Source organism: Paroedura picta, chromosome 5 (genome assembly GCF_049243985.1).
Source record: "Paroedura picta isolate Pp20150507F chromosome 5, Ppicta_v3.0, whole genome shotgun sequence".
Taxonomy (NCBI): Eukaryota; Metazoa; Chordata; class Lepidosauria; order Squamata; family Gekkonidae; genus Paroedura; species Paroedura picta.
The window spans coordinates 110374241-110389260 of NC_135373.1; positions in this window are offsets into that span (position 1 = coordinate 110374241).

The window sequence follows — 15020 nt, forward strand, 5'->3', positions numbered from 1 at the left end:
ACCATGGAGAAACCCCTGAATCAGTCTTCAGGCTTCAAGAAACCCCAGAAGGGGGTGCAATTGTGCAGAATATGGTTGGGAAGCCTAGCTGTGTACACCTGGGGCCCATGCTCGTCCCACCCCATCCAGGCCATTTGAAGAGGGGTGAGTGGGTTGACATTACTGCATGGGGTCATATCACCCAATAAATGTTTAGCACCTTTTAAAAATATATTAAAAATGAACTCCCATCCATTTGGGAATCCCATCAAGAATTTGGGAATCCCATCAAGAACAAAACCCTGGCTGAGAATGCCTGACTACGGGGTCACTGAAATTCAGCTGCAATTTAACGGCACTTTCCACCCCCATACACATCTGCATAAACAAGTGTATAAATAGAATGTGATATGATCTAGGAATGGCACGTATGATCTACATCTTCATCTCTCCAGAATCTCTGCTAAACCGGTTTATGTCTGGTTTTGCCAGTCTTTTAGGTCAGAGGTGGCAGCCGGACAACAGAAATGTGTGCATGCTCTCAAGGAGAATAATATTTCTGGCCTCCCACATTCAAGGATGTATAAAAATACAATTTATCTTTCTTTTTTTTTTGATGTTTTTATTAGAAGCCTTTTCATCTTGCTCATTTTCATCACTGGTCTTCTCAAGGCTTCCTTCAGTTTATTGGGTTATTTCAATATTTTATACTTTGCCCATCTGCCAAAAGGCACTCTAAGCTGACATGCAACCACATAAAAATTTAACACACGGTTAAAACATCAATTAATGCCTTGAGAGGAAACAACAGCAAAGCAAAACACACACACACACGCACATACTTTAATCACTCTCCCACTGAAGAAGCAATGAAACATTCAAGACCGAGATTACAAAGATGATCAAACAAGAACCAAATAAGTGTTTGGATCAATGAAAGTTTTGCACTTTCTCCTTCTGAACATTTGCTGGGATGGCTTCCCATTTAAGGTTGCCATTGGCATGTTAGTCTGATCTTGTCAGGATGTTGTTTCTGTTGGCTGCAGAGGAGAGGACACGCAGTAATGGGTTTAAACTACAAGTACAACGATATAGGCTAGATATCAGGAAACATTTTTTCACAGTCAGAGTAGTTCAGCAGTGGAATAGGCTGCCTAAGGAAGTGGTGAGCTCCCCCTCACTGGCAGTCTTCAAGCAAAGGTTGGATACACACTTTTCTTGGATGCTTTAGGATGCTTAGGGCTGATCCTGCATTGAGCAGGGGGTTGGACTAGATGGCCTGTATGGCCCCTTCCCACTCTATGATTCTATGATTCTATGATTCTAGATCTTGGAAGCTAAGCAGGGTCAGCCCTACCTGGTATTTGGTTAGGGGACCTCGGAGGAATAGCAGGGTGGTAAGGCAGAGGCAGACAAGGGCAAACCATCTTTGAACATCTGTTGCCTTGAAAACCTTACAGGGTTGATGCAAGTCAGCTGTGACTTGACAGCAATAAAGGGAAGAGCAAGATTTTTGGCAAAGTTTAAAGGTTTCCTTCTCACATGTGTCAGTAGTTTATTATGGAATAGCACTAAGATGAAATATATGGTATGCTTGTTCACACTAAAACAGTATGTGAGGAATATGTTACAGGAAATCTCTGATAAAAAAATTACTCTAAAATATAAAAGAGAGCCTCTTGTGGCGCAGAGTGGTAAGGCAGCAGACATGCAGTCTGAAGCTCTGCCCAGGAGGCTGGGAGTTCAAGTGCAGCCGGCTCAAGGTTGACTCACCCTTCCATCCCTCTGAGGTTGGTAAAATGAGTACCCAGCTTGCTGTGGGGTAAACGGTAATGACTGGGGAAGGCACTGGCAAACCACCCCGTATTGAGTGTGCTATGAAAACGATGGAGGGCGTCACCCCAAGGGTCAGACATGACTTGGTGCTTGCACAGGGGATACCTTTACCTTTATAAAAGAGAAATAAATTGTTGGAAATTGGTAAGGAAATTGAGAATAATTTTTTAAAAAAAATCAGGTTAGGACTAAGATCTAAGTTATCTAGAAAAAAGCAAAACAAATAACCTTGGCCAGTTTAATGGAGCTTAAAAACGATAACCGCTCACATATATGCAAGTGTGTGTGTCTGTGTTTTACTGGTTTGGCATCTTAAGATGTTTTCAAGAGAATCAAGAACGATCTTTTGAAGAATCCAGAGCTATAATTCCATTAAAGGTGCCACTGGATTCAAACCTTGTTCTCTCGTTCCATTGCAACAGTACAGAGAACATTTTGGGATTTCAATATTTTACAAAGTCCTCCTACGAATTCCAACTACCAAAATACACTGCCAGTTCAGGGCCAACAATCTCTTCAAATGTCCTTCCTCCCAACCGTTGTTACACAAATTCTCTTCTCAAAAAAGCAGACATGGGGAAGCAGAGACAAGACAAACAGCCTCCCCCCACATCTATTTTTTTTCTTCCAGCAAAAGCATGCAGAGGGAAGGGAGGGAACACAAGCACACAAAAGCATATGAAGCTGCCTTACACTGAATTCACCTACTGGCCCACTAAGGTCATTAGTATTTACTCAGCCTAGCAGCAGTCCTCTAAGGCAGGGGTAGTCAACCTGTGGTCCTCCAGATGTTCATGGACTACAATTCCCATGAGCCCCTGCCAGCATACGCTGGCAGGGGCTCATGGTAATTGTAGTCCATGAACATCTGGAGGACCACAGGTTGACTACCCCTGCTCTAAGGACTTGAGCTAAGGTCTTTCCCATCACCTACACCCATTAATCCTGGAGATGCCAGTGACTGAGCTTGGGACCTTCTGCATGCCAAGTAGGTGCTCAGCCACTGAGCCAAAGCCCCTCCCCAATGACAATGAAGCCTCTACTGCAACCAAAAGCACTGGTTCCACCCACCACCACCCCTGTACACAGCCACTAACCCAACCCAATCTCAAGATCTCATCTAAACAGACCCACCTCCCATTAGATACTTCTCAGGAGTGACAAGCAACATGCTCAGCCTGTGCTGTGCTACGAAGGCAGTCTTCAGTAACGGTGAAGAAATGGTCACTAAAAGCTCTGTCTCTCCACACTCGGCCATGAAATGGACCTGATGATGGCGATTCATAACCATTCAGCCTAATCTAGCTTGCAGGGTGGATGTGAGGACAAATGGGGAAGGGTAAATCTACATATACTGCCGTGAGCTCCCCGGTTCCCATTAAGGAGAAAGGTGGGATAGGAAGAATACATGAAAAATGCTTCAGATATGATAGTGGTCATCACCTTCAAGGTCATATGCGGTCTGGGCCCTATGTACTTGAAGGACCATCTTGGTGTGGTGGTTAGGAGTGCAAACTTCTAATCTGGCATGCCGGATTCGAGTCTGCGCTCCCCCACATGCAGCCAGCTGGGTGACCTTGGGCTCGCCACAGCACTGATAAAACTGTTCTGACCGAGCAGTGATATCAGGGCTCTCTCAGCCTCACCCACCCCACAGGGTGTCTGTTGTGGGGAGAGGAATGGGAAGGCAACTGTAAGCCACTTTGAGACTAAAGTGGCATATAATAACCAACTCCTCCCTCTTCTTCTTCTTGCCTATGCCCCTCAAAGATCCTTATGCTCTGCCAACTCCAACTGTCCAGTGATCCCTGGTCCCAAGGAAGCTCACTTGACCACATCCGGGGTCAGAGCTTTCTCTGTCCTAGCCTCCACCTGGTGGAACAAGTCCCCAGAGGAGATCAGGTCCCTGACAGAAGTTGAACCATTCTGTAGGGCCTGCCAAAGGCAGCTCCTCTGCTAGGTATTCAGTTGAGATTGACCAGAACCAATCACCTTCCATGGCCCCCAAGCCACCCTCCCATGAAATCCACTGCCGCTTCATCCAACCCATGGGGCCATCAATATGCTGTAGTTGAAATGATGCTCTCACCAATGTTCTACTGTTCCATTATATTGTTCTATTTGTTATCACTGTATTTTTATTGTTTATAACTATCTGAATTATCTGTATTGTTCCCTGTTTTTATGTAAACCACCCTGAGCCTCAGGGGAGGGTGGTATATAAATATAATAATTAATAAATAAATATAGGTCCACCCTGTACCTGTAATGGATATGCCAAACTTGGTAAGGTTTGGGGAGTCCAGCTGTCATGAAAAGGCTGCCACCTGTTATTGGATTCTCCATTTCTCAAGTTTGGCTCCCATTTCCAACAATGACGGATCTGTCCCAAGAGGATGATCTGCTTTGTTTGACTGTTATCTTAGTCCCTGCAAACAGGAACACATGGCCCTTTTGGAGAAGCCCCTCCTGTCAAGAAAGGCTCGCTGGGAAGCTCTGGAGCCAAACAAGATGGCTTGTCATCTCTCCTCGAAACCCCTCTGCTCTGCGACTGACACAGATCAGCTGGTGGTGACAGCTGAGAGATGGATCCCAAAGGGTGCCAAAGCTTTGCAATGTGTGCTCAGAGCCTAAGAAGCGACAGACACTCCAGAGGAACTGCACAAGATAATGGCTGGATGCTCTGAATAGAATCAGAATGATTCAATGGCCATGTTGGCTTTTCGAAACAATGTGGAGAGGGAGGAATGGGAGCTCCCCATCCTCCCCACCTGGCCATAATGTTACGCATGGCAGGATCCCTGCCTTATGCCTTGGCACACTGTCTTCTATAACCAATGGCACCCCACAATAGTCTAGGCTTAAGCTAAAGCCATGACACTGCGAGGGTCAGCCAAGCCAGGCCAGACTCCATCTTAGAAATCTTGCTCTCTGCCTTAGGTTTGAAATGACAGCCTTTGCCTGACCCAGAGGTGCCTCTGGACTCAAGCTTGCACCAGCTCACCCCCCCCCCATTGTATTTCTAAGTGAGTGGACTGGCTTCCTCCTGTTTGCCTAAGGGCTCCTAGGAAAATCCTTTGTCTTGCAACATTTTTCACACTTGGCCCCTCTGCCAGGGGATATTTCCCCCACATCCTGCCAGCGAGACCTGATGGCTCTCTTCCTCAGAGCCATTAATACCTTTATCCAAATCCATTTACGGCCATCACCCCCCACTTGGCCAGGTATTGTCCTAATCTCTGGGGACCCTGGAAACTTCCAGCACATGCTTACCTGAGCCTTGTCACATAGCCCCCTTCCCAAAACCCTATAAAAACTGTGGCTTCACACAGACACTCTGAGTGTCTTCCAACCCGGGACCTCCCACGCTGGTTCGTGCTCCTTCCTCTGACCCACCACTCCTCGGACAGGTAACTATCAAGCCTTCCACTCTTCCTCCCCCTTCTCTATATGACTGCTTGTATGTGTGTTAGCTATTTGTGTGTACTTTTGTTATTTTCCTTTCAATAAAATCTTATATTAATATTTTACCTTTAAATCTGTGTTTGCCTTGAGTTCCCACGGGCGTAATAAACCCTCGTAGACATAGGTAATGATCCGATAACGCTAAGTTACCCCCCTCTCGCAGCATTTGAGCTAATATTCCCCACAAGCTCAAAGATACGTGTTTTAGGACACGTGTTCAGCAATTTGGGTAACAATGATCCCAAGCATGATTGCCTCCCAACCCAGCATTTTGAAAAGCCAAGCTCTAAAATGGCACCTGGACCAGGTGTGGGGAAGTGGTATCACCTAGTCACCTTCCAACTGTGAAGCAGGAAATAGTTGAGGGGGCATTTGAGAGGAGGAGGAGAAGAAAGAGTTGGTTCTTATATGCCGCTTTTTGCTACCTGAAGGAGTCTCAAAGCGGCTTACAGTCACCTTCCCTTTCCTCTCCCAACACACTGTGAGGGAGGTGAGGCTGAGAGAGCCCTGATATTACTGAGGAGGAAGAAGAAGAGTTGGTTCTTATATGCTGCTTTTTGCTACCAGAAGGAGTCTCAAAGTGGCTTACAATTGCCTTCCCTTTCCTCTCCCCACAACAGATGCCCTGAGAGGGAGGTGAGGCTGAGAGAGCCCTGCTATTACTGCTCAGTCAGCTGACTCCGCTTCTCTTCTGAGGCCTATCCAAGTCAGGACATTTTCCCTCCCAGGCCATGGTTAAGATGACTTCTCTAGGGGAGGCATTAATTCACTTCCAGCTCACCTTGGTTTAGCAACCAACAAATCTCAGGCACTGGTGGGCACCTCCTTTTCATAGCTCATTCGCTCAGAAGTATGTTTTGTGGAGCCCAAGGGGACATCTTTCCTAGTTGGTTTACAGACTTTGCCTCTAAAATCTGCCTTTCTCCCCACATACCTTTGGGCAGCTTCGATTCTCCACTCTGCATCCTTCATGCAAATGCTCACAAGGCAGGTACTGCCAGCCCCCCCCCTCCGAGTAGTCTCTATACTTTAGAACAGCTGTCCCCAACCTCCAGTCCGGGGACCGGTACCAGCCCATAGATCAGTCAGTACCCGGCCACAGCTCCTCCTCTTCCTCCTCCCCAGCTACTGTCCTGCCACTCTTCCACTGGCTCCTCTTTTGTGCTCTCCAGCGGCCGCCATGGCTGGGGCTCCCCCTTGGTGTGGCACTGCACAGCTACTGCTGGCAGTGCCCCCCAGTGGGCGGTGGGAAGTCAGGTGTGCCGACAGGAAAGCAAGTGGAACAGGGGCTCAGGTGGCAGCAGCAACGTCCCTTGGCAAGACTACCCCGCCAGGCCTCTGTAAAATTGTCAAGCGTTGACCGGTCCCCGGTGATAAAAAGGTTGGGGACCACTGCTTTAGAAAATTCTCCCCAGGAGCATGAGGACAGCTCTCAGCTCAATCTCTTCCAGGTGACAATCTAAAGTAGAATGACAGAAGGAGGCATTTAAGAGTATTTGAGAGGCTGCAGCTTAGATGCAAAAGAGTGGCTTCGGTTCCGTCAACTCTGTCTGTTGTTTTGGTTGGAGACGTTTTAAATTCGCTTTACCCATCTTGACTCCTATTGTTTGCGAGGTTATAAATATTTCAAATCAGCAGACAGTGCCCATCTGGAGCCCTGTTTTTCTTTTGTGTGTGCGTGTGTGCGTGTGTGTGTTTTTCCGGTGGTGCATGTGTGTACCGGCGGCTGGTGGGGAGATCTGATTTGTTAAGAACTAGCTTTCCTGTTAACTGATCTCTATGGCAACCATATAGAATATTGCATATGTAGGTCACCGTTATCAATGACAATTAAGATCTTTCCGTGGGTGGTTGGGGTGGAGTGCGGCTAAGCTGTTTTGGGATTCAGTCAACCGATTTAGGGGGGTTCCCATTGGGTATTTCTTAGGAAGGAAATGTCCTCCCCAGGCTCTTGTCCCCAAATCTCCAGCAGTTTCCTAACCTGGACCTGACAACTCGAGTTGCCAAAGGAGTCTTGTTAATAAAAAAAAATCTGTCAAACAGAAGAAGAAGAAGCTTGGTGTTCCATGGCCACTTATGGACTAGGCTCATTTGCCTGCGAGAGAGACTAGGAAATCCATTCAGATAAACAGGAGTTCAGACGAAAAGGCTGCAGCCAGTCGAAGGGACATTCATAAAGCTTGTTCAAGATGGTTAAGCTAATGAGAGTCACGGGAGAGTGGCGCTACGGCAGGCCTTGCACAGTTTATAAGGTAAACCACAACAAGGGTAGGACATGGAGCTGTAGTTCCATGGGGCAGCCTCTGCTTAGCATGCAAAAGGTCACAGGTTCAATCCCTACCCTCTCCAGATAAAAGGACCAGGACGAAGGTGATGGGAGAGACCTCTGCCTGGAAATCTGGAGAGACATGGCCAGGCTCAAGTAGACAAGGACTGACAAAGGCAGCTTCATGTGGCCTGCAGGAGTGTCCACAATGGCCCTTTAGCACTCTCAAGCAGGCAGCATGAAGAATAAGATTGATCAAGCCCCTGCCATAACGTTGCTGATGCACATCCCTGTGCGTTGGGGACTCAAAAGCTATGGAGGCTCACAATGGTGCATGTTTTGTGTGGTTCTTTGTAAACTATAATTGTCAAAAGTTGATATTGATATTGTTTTATTGCCGATCCTGTTTTAATGGGGATTCATGGATATATTGTGTATGACCTATATTGCAAGCCGCCCCGAGACGACTTTGCAGGGAGTGGCGGGGTAAAAGTCTAAAAATAAATAAAATAACAAAGTTGTCCTTTTTTGTGGGGGAGGGGTTGTACAAAGATACCAAGATTTCATTACATCTTTTTGTACTCGAAACACTTGTGGTGTTTGACACCTTGGGCAAAATGATAAAAGGGTGCGTGTGTCCCCCCCCTCCCCATCCACCTGCTGCCTACTGGATTCTATCACTTCAAATTCTTCATGCATTTTGGCTATTTGGCATCTCCTGCTTATCCTCTTGAGCCGGCTGCTGGGATCGAACTCCCAGCCTCATGGACATCGCTTCAGACAGCATTTCTGCCGCTTACCACTCTGCGCCACAAGAGGCTCTATTCACTAATCCCTACCGTCTTCCTTTTTCTTTTCCTTCCTCTTCTCTTTCCCGCCGTGGTCTCACATCAAATCCAGCCACATCATCCCTAAAATCCCTGCCAGTGACATTCTGCTGCCTCCTCCAGCATTCCCTGGCGGCTGGTGGCCCTTCCTGGCTTCTCTGCTATGGAAGGCCTTTTATCCTTGCTTTGGGGCTCACAGCATCAGAGAGCAACCACAATATACAAGACAAGGCAGAGCCTTTGCAAAGGAGGGGCTTAGGCCACTGCCAAGGCTGCACAAGTGTTCAGTCTCTGTCGCCTTGTTTATTGAGAAAATGTATACGGCCCCCTCTCCAGAGTCCAGCTTGAAGCAGCTCGTCAAGTTAAAAAACAATGTGATCAGATAAAAGAAGCACCATGACTTATTATTACTGTAACAAGCTGGGGCATAATAAAACAACATTAAACAAGCCTAAAAATATGTCTATAAAACAGCTCTCGAGCTAGAAACAGGCAATAAACCTAGCAAAAGAAGACAGAACTGTTTGGTTAAGAACACGGATTATAAGGAATTCTTTTGGCCTGGGGCTTCTGAAAGAGGTACCAGGCAGGCTTCAAGGTGGAGGGCAAGTCCCTGACCACTTCCACTACTGCCAAAGCCCTGCTTCTGGTTGCCAACCACCTGAGAGCCAGTTTGATGTAGTGGTTAGGAGTGCGGACTTCTAATCTGGCATGCCAGGTTCGATTCTGCACTCCCCCACATGCAGCCAGCTGGGTGACCTTGGGCTCGCCACGGCACTGATAAAGCTGTTCTGACCGGGCAGTGATATCAGGGCTCTCTCAGCCTCACCCACCCCACAGGGTGTCTGTTGTGGGGAGAGGAAAGGGAAGGCGACTGTAAGTCGCTTTGAGCCTCCTTCGGGTAGGGGAAAGTGGCATATAAGAACCAACTCTTCTTCTTCTAGGGACCATTCTCCAGGAGGGAACTGGGTCCCTCCCAGAATTATAAGTGATCTCCAGATTACAGAGATCAGTTCGTCTGGGGAAAACGGATGCTTTGGAGAATGGACTCAGTGTCATTAGACCCCATTGAGGACCCTGTCTTCCCCACATCTCCAGGAGTTTCCCAGCCTGGAGCTGACATCCCCCCCCCCCTCCACCAGCACCCCTCCTCCACCAGACTTTGCAATCCTATGGTCGCCTCACCTCTGCAAGTGAAGACACAGAGATGTATTTATTTATATTGATCACATGGCAGGCATGTCATGTAGCCAGGAGATTGTCTGGCTGCCAGGCAAGAGATGTCTAGAGGTGGACTGCCATTCCCTGCCCCTACATCACACCCCTGGTCTTCCTTGGACGTTGCCCTTCCAAGGGCTAGTCAGGGTCACCCCTGCTTAGCTTCCGAAATCTGAGAGAGCAGGGCTTATGAGGAACATTTTAGCTGATCTGAGGAGAGCCCTTAGCAGAGTGTAATGGCTTAGTTAACCCTCCAAAGCTGTCACTTCCACCAAGGGAACTGGTCTCTATAGTTCATCTATAATCTACAGGCACCCCGTGGAGGGGGGCTACCCAAGCTGGAGCTGAAAACAGGCACTATGGGTCACAGAAGAGCCCCCAGATATAGCCTAGGATCCAGTAGCACCCCCCAGGCTTTTAACACCTTAATCTCATCTGGATTGAGCTCCAGTTTATCTGTCCATCCAGTTACCTTCTCTATGCCCCTATTCAGAATTTCCACAGACCCAACTGGGTCAGCTGTTCAGGAGAAAGGGAGATGGCTTTCAACGCATTCCAAATCCCCTGGAGCAAGGGTAATCAACCTGTGGTCCTCCAGATGTCCATGGACTACAATTCCCATGAGCCCCTGCCAGCATCTGCTGGCAGGGGCTCATGGGAATTGTAGTCCATGGACCTCTGGAGGACCACAGGTTGACTACCCCTGCCTTGGAGAACGTCTTCCAGGATCTATGTGTAGATGTTAAGTAGATGGGGCAGGGACCAAAGATGGACCCCTGCAGAACCCCACAGCATAAATTTAAGTAATATTTGACATGCACATTTGTGACATTATTTCCTTAATGACAAGAGTGCTGTATCCTTGCTACAGCAGGAGTCTCATGTTACTTTCAAAAACAGACGTCAGTCTGGAAAGATCAGCGTAGGAGAGGGAGGGTATGCAACGCCCCATCAAAAACAAAAAACAAGTAACGGGCAAAAGTTCACACTGTGGCGAGATGTTATTAGAGTGGTTGAGTGGTGTGTGTGTGGGTTAAATTCCTTCCATATGAGAATTGTGCGACAGGGAGGGAACAAAATTTAATAAGACTGAATGGGGGCTGATATGAAGAAAGCTTGGAGTTTAAATATGTCGTGTACAAATGGCATTCCAACCAGTGTCAATCTCTCTCCCCAAACCATAAATAATACTAAATGAGGTATTAGGAGAAGCATCAGATTTTCCCAGGGACCAAATTTTGCCTGTACTGATCAAAAAATATAATATCTCACAAAATGGATGCCTTGACCTTGACAGAAGAGACCCACACAAATCAGATGCGGGGGGGGGGGGCAGTTATCACACAATGAACAGAGATGTCAATCCACCACTGGTCACTCATCCTTGTATAGCCCAGGACAAGATGCATTTCTGCAACAACGGCCTCCTTCTGGGTTTAATGTTGACTGCAAGGCCATTGCTGGGAGCATCTACAATGATTTCTTATATAGATCCAACTTGCTTTGTATTCAGCTAATTCAAGCATTAAAAAATGCTCAAGCGATACCTTATTGGTATTTTTCAAGTATTATTTCAGCTGGATATAGATTTTGCTATTTTTCAGCTCTCTGAAATGGCAAAACCAGGAAAGCTTTGGTTCATATCCCAGCCATGAAGCTCAACGAGGCCTACAGCTATCCACTCAGGGTTGGGACATCCCTGGAGATCTGGGGGTACAGTCCAGGGATGGTGGGGTTTAGGAAGAAAGGGACCTCAGCCAGGTGCCAACCATCCAACGTTGACATTTCCACCAGAGATACTGATTTATGTCGTCCGCTGACCAGTCACAATTCCAGGAAATCTCCAGGTCCCACCTGGAGGCTGGCAACCCTAACTGGACCACTTCCTCTCTCAGACTAACCTACATCACAAAGGCATTGTGAGGAAGAGGAGGAAACACCACCTGGGGCTCTTTTGAAGAAGGGTGGGCTAAAAATGAGACTCCGGGATAGGAACAATGGCGCAGGGAAGCAGACAGGAGGGAAAGGGCTTCCTAAGCCACAGGGTGGAGGGGCTCCACTTCAGTATGGATAGCTTTGCGGGCCTTTGCTGGGCAGAGCCCCCTCCCTGAATGCAGGCTAATCAAGTAGCCCAGATAATCCAATCTGACAGAGTTATTGATACTAGGTTTTTAATACCCTGCTTTTTGCTACCCCAAGCGGCTTACAAGAGCCTTTCCCTTCCTCTCCTCACAACAGACACCCTGTGAGGTAGGTGGGACTGAGAGAGTCCTAAGAGAACTGCACCTATCCCAAGGCCACTCGGCTGGCTTCCTGTGGAGGAGCGGGGAATCCAACCGGGCTCTGCAGATTAGAGGCTGCCGCTCTCAACCAGTACACCATGCTGGCTCACGCGAAGGGTGCCGAAACGCGAAGGATACCAAAAGAGAAGGCTCAGTCATCAGGGGCAGCTGAAGAAGAAGGAAGGAGTTCTGAGACCAGTCAGCCTGCCAGCCACTGGATCTGGACGGGCATCCCCAGAAGGAGCCAGGCCTGAGTCCTGAAGCAGGAGGTCAGAGGGACTGGCATCCAGCAAAGCTGGAAAAGGGCTCCACCGCGAAGATTAGAGGAACGGTGCCTCTTCCGATTTTGCTTTCCCTTGAACAGTTCATACGCCCACTTGGGAGTCCGTATTAGCTGCACGCTAGGGTTGCCAACCTCCAGGGGAGGACTGCTCTTTAGAGTCTCAACTGATCTCAATACGGCGGAGATCATTTTCCCCGGCAAAAATGGGAGCTTTGGAAGGCAGACTCCATAGCGTCACATCACCCTTCCCCAATTCCATCTTTTCCGGATTCTACCCTCGGATTTCCTAACCTGGAGATGGTAAGCCTATGCTCCGTGCATATGCACAAAAGCTCATGCTAAAATAAAATGTGTCAGATTTAGAAGATGGTTTCAGAAGGCAGCCATGTAGGCCTGGAGTAAAACAGTTAGCACCAAATTCACTACCAACTTGGAGGTAGCCTATGCTAGTCCAGTCTTATCAGATCTTGGAAACTACGTAGGGATGGGAGACCTCTAAGGCAGGGGCAAATGCTGGCAGGGGCTCATGGGAATTGTAGTCCATGGACATCTGGAGGACCACAGGTTGACTACACCTGCTCTAAGGAAAACCAGAGGTGTAGGAAGGAGGCAAACCCTGCCCTATAGGATCACTCAGATCAGCTGTAACTTGACAGTATTTATTTATTTTACTGCTTTTCCACCCCATCTCCTGACACCTGGGGCTGATTACATACTAATTAAGTCACTCTCTCTCTCTCTCACACACACACACACACATAAAATATTTTTAAAATCCTAAATTAAAGACTTTTCAAGCCTAAAAACAAAAGATTCTACCTGTTGGGAAAGGAGAAGAGAGGATGTGGGAGGGTCCTATCAGCTCCGGCTGACATAGAGGTTAGGGCAGGGGTAGTCAAACTGCGGCCCTTCAGATATCCATGGACTACAATTCCCATGAGCCCCTGCTAACATCCCATGAGCCCCTGCCAACGGCTCTATTGAACTGTTCAAATCCCGCAAGACTCTGATTTCAATATGGTTGCCTGCTCTGGATTGGGAAAAAACTTGGAGAGTTTGGGGGTAGAGCTAGGGGTGGGACAGTTCCCCTCTTCCCATGTCTTTTTACCCTCGCCGAGGCCTGCATGTGAATTGCAGAGATGCCATTAGGAGAAACTCACACACACACACAGACAGAGAAGGACCAGAAGTGTTTTTGCTACAGTGGGATGCTGATTAATGAGGCTTCCAAGGAGTGTGCCTCTGATTTACTGCAACCACTTTCCCCATTAAGCCAGGAGAGTGCGGGGGAGTGGAGAAGCAGTCTTTAATTTCGAGGGCCATCCCCCCCCCACGCACACACACACACACACACACACACAAACAGACCCCAGCAGCAGCCTCCCTTCCGCGAGAACGCTGAGGAGGGAATTAGCCTTCTGATGACGAATGAGCAAGAGGATAAATAAAACTTGTTTGCAGAGATGAGGAACATTTCCCCCCCCCTTTATTTTTAGGAATCCACCACTCTTTCCTCCAACACATTCCTCAGTTCAGGGCTGCTTTGGCATTTGGAACAACTGGGCCTTTGTCATGCAAATGGGCCAAAGGTTGGAGCTTGGGCAAGGATGGCTGGGGGGAAGAGAGGGGGGCTCTGATGTCCAGAGAGACCGGGAAGGCTCCCAGGCAAAAAGCAGTGCTGCCGCCCCAGAGAGAAATTCTCTCTGCTGAAAGTTGGCTCATTTCGACATCTCCGCTGGTGCAAAAGAAGAAGAGAAAAAGGAGAGCTATACAAAAGAAATAGCTTGTAGAGACCAGTGTGGTAGACTAGGGCAGTGGAGACCTGAGTTCAACCCTGCCTCAAAGCTCATAGATTCGAACGCAGGTCTCCCCAGCCCTCATCTCTTCCTCATCCTAATCCACCTAACAGCGTTGTGACATGGATTAAGATGCAGCCAAGCACCTCATGGCATGTTTTGAGCTGGGGGGGGGGCAGGGAGGTGCACATGTGAATCCCAACTAGGTTGTGTTGTTATTTATTTATATATTTACTGCATGCTCTATTCTTCTTCCCAGCGGGGACCCACAGGGGAGAATGACAAAACTCTCCATTCTTCTCCCTTTTGTCCTCACAACAACCCTGCGAGGTGGGTTAGGCTGAGAAGGCGGGATGGGCACATGGTCAACCAGCAAGCTTCCATATCAGGGAGGGGATCCCAGTTGGGTCTTGGGATCCCAGTCCGGTACTCTAACCGCTGAACAGTGTTGGCTATAACGAGCAGGAAGGGGGTAAAAAGGTAAAGGTAAAGGTATCCCCTGTGCAAGCACCGAGTCATGTCTGACCCTTGGGGTGACGCCCTCTAGCGTTTTCATGGCAGACTCAATACGGGGTGGTTTGCCAGTGCCTTCCCCAGTCATTACCGCTTACCCCCCAGCAAGCTGGGTACTCATTTTACCGACCTCGGAAGGATGGAAGGCTGAGTCAACCTTGAGCCGGCTGCTGGGATCGAACTCCCAACCTCATGGGCAGACAGCTCCAGACAGCATATCGCTGCCTTACCACTCTGCGCCACAAGAGGCTCATTTTAGGAAGGGGGTGGGGGGGTGCTAAAAGGAGTTTGCACCCAATCTAGGCTCAAGGACTGTGTCACCATAAGCAAGAACATGGTATACCTGAGCCAATCATGAATGAGGCAGAGCCATCCAGCACAGACAGGCTGCTCACAATCATTGCTGAATTTAGAGCTAGTTCTCTCTCTCTCACACACACACAAGGCTGGGTCTCCACCTTCACCAACAGATCTGCAAATAAATGCTGGCCTTGAAAACCTCCTGCAAGGGTCTGATCAACTCTAAGTAAAGGAGGGTGAATGCACACATGGGAT